This window comes from Mauremys mutica, chromosome 17 (assembly GCF_020497125.1).
Source record: "Mauremys mutica isolate MM-2020 ecotype Southern chromosome 17, ASM2049712v1, whole genome shotgun sequence".
Taxonomy (NCBI): domain Eukaryota; kingdom Metazoa; phylum Chordata; order Testudines; family Geoemydidae; genus Mauremys; species Mauremys mutica.
This window is the reverse complement of record NC_059088.1, coordinates 10,305,030-10,307,383: the sequence shown is the minus strand read 5'-3', so window position 1 is coordinate 10,307,383 and position 2,354 is coordinate 10,305,030. Positions and strand designations below refer to the sequence as shown.

The 2,354-nt window shown below is 49.3% G+C and overlaps 1 pseudogene; it reads right to left on the bottom strand.

The window, feature by feature from the left end:
- Positions 1-281: 281 nt before the first annotated feature.
- Positions 282-1,144, bottom strand: LOC123351943 (annotated as a pseudogene).
- Between the last annotated feature and the right edge of the window lie 1,210 nt (positions 1,145-2,354).

The following is a 2,354-nucleotide window of genomic DNA, read 5'->3' as shown; positions in this document are numbered from 1 at the left end:
AAGAGCCCGTTATTAAATATTTGTTCCCCATGTAGGGACTTACAGACTGTAATCAAGTCACGCCTTCACCTTCTCTTTGTTAAGCTAAATAGATTGTGCTCCTTGAATTTCTCCCTGTAAGGCAGGTTTTCTTATCCAGTAATCATTCTCGTGGCTCTTCTATGAGTCAGGCCAAAAAATTTACTTGCTAAAAAAAAGAATTTGGGGATCAAGAGGAAGTTACATGTCCCAGCAAACAGAATTCTTTCTCCATGCAAATATCAACAATTCCATCCATTTCCCTATCCAACCAACTCTGACCCCAAGTTTTCGGTGGTTTGGGGGTTGTGTACATGTTGCTGGTACCTCAGAAACTCTTCCTCCATGGTGAGATACAAGATGGGGTTGAGGCAGCTGCTGAAATATGTCAGGACATAAGCAAAAGCCCTTCCTCTGTTCAAAAGAGATAGACGGTACTTAGCTGACATCAACAAGAAGTAGAAGATGTGATACGGCAGCCAGCAGAGGAAAAAGGTTGGGATCAAGCCAAGAAGGATCTTGAGTGGCTTGGTGGACTGGATCAGCCTGTTCCTTCTCAGCTTGGCAACTAGAATGATGTAGAAGGTTGGGATCAAGATCAAGGCTAATGGGATCAGAAACCCGACCAGGAACTGGATCGAAACGGCGGCCTTCACCCTCTCTTCATCCCCTCGGAAATTCATGCTGGTGCTGGCAGATGAGAGGAGGGATTCCCAGAGATCACCATATCGCAAGCTGAACCCAAGAGACAGGGCCCACAAGCCCAAAACCATAATGAAAGCCAAGCGGGGCGTGCGGTAGTTCTGGGCCCACTCAGGGCACGCCACGAGGATGCAGCGATCAACACTGAGAGTGGTGAGGAAGAAGGCGCTGGAGAACATGTGGAAGGAGATAGTGCTGCTCAGCATATTGGCCCAATCTAAGTCCAGGATGAAGAAGGAGGTGAATCTGAGAGGCAGGAAAATGATGAAGATGAAATCAATCAAGGCCCTAACCAGAACCACACGGCGCTGGCCGTCCTCTCCACACGCCAGCTGGCGATGAAGAGGACGTAGCTGTTCAATGGCACCCCGGTGAGGAAGGCCACGCCACACAGCATCAGGAAGGGAACTTGGAGGTATTCCATTCTTGGAAGAGGTACAGTCACTATATCCCCTCCTCCTCCTCACGGCTCGGCTTGGGCAGCGCAGACGTTGTGCTGAGCAAAGGAAGGAAGAGCAATGAAAAGGGCTCTAGGAGAGGACACAGACAGAGAGAGACTCTTCTCAGGGTTGATAAACTCCTCAGATCCTGAGCTGAACTCAGATAGGATCACATCCTTGTAGGCCAATGGCACCAATGCTTCGAAGATCTTTGGAGCAGAGAGTTAGAAAGAACCACAAAGGTCATATCGTCTAACTTCCTGCCAAGATGCAGGATTTGTTGTGTTTATTCTCTGCCCAAATGGTTTTTGTTTTGCCTCTGACCTCTGACAACAGGCCTCACAAATAATTTCAACCGGTTCTAACCATAGGGGATGAGGGGAGGGGTTGGGGGCCACTGGAAGGGGGGATATCTAGGGGCAGTGGCGTGTGGGCAGGACAGAAGGAGATCCAGTGAGGAAGCTGGGGGGGTTGCCTCATTACCTTACCTGTGTCTTGGAGGACGCAGCGTCTCAGAGACAACCCCCGTCCAAGGTCCCCAACGCGACGCCTGCAGCTCTCCCAGACTGGCTCAGCCCGAAGGAGGAAGCTGTTCATGTGGGGCGGGGAGAACAATGAGTGGAGATCACAGGATGCAGCTGGGTCCGAATACTTCTGCAAAGTCAGGAAGGCCTCCGACACCCACAGCTACATGCAGATGTTATGTTAACCTGAAGCTCCTGTTAGAATATAGATATCCAGGCCTGCCTGTAAAGGCCTACACTTTAAGAACTTAGGTGTATTTTTACCACTTAGCTAGTTACAGGGGTATAAAAACAAAGAATCAAAATCACAGTCCGCCTGTGTATGGGCCTTCTCTCACTAGGATAATTCATTAATGATCTGGAGGATGGCGTGGATTGCACCCTCAGAAGTTTGCAGAAGACACTAAACTGGGAGGAGTCGTAGATACGCTAGAGGGTAGGGATAGGACACAAAGGGACCTTGACAAATTAGAGGATTGGGCCAAAAGAAACCTGATGAGGTTCAACAAGGACAAGTGAAGAGTCCTGCATTTAGGAATGAAGAATCCCTTGCACTGCTACAGACTAGGGGCTGAGTGGCTACGCAGCAGTTCTGCAGAAAAGGACCTAGGGGTTACAGTGAACAAGAAGCTGGATATGAGTCAACAGTGTGCCCTTGTTGCCAAGAAGG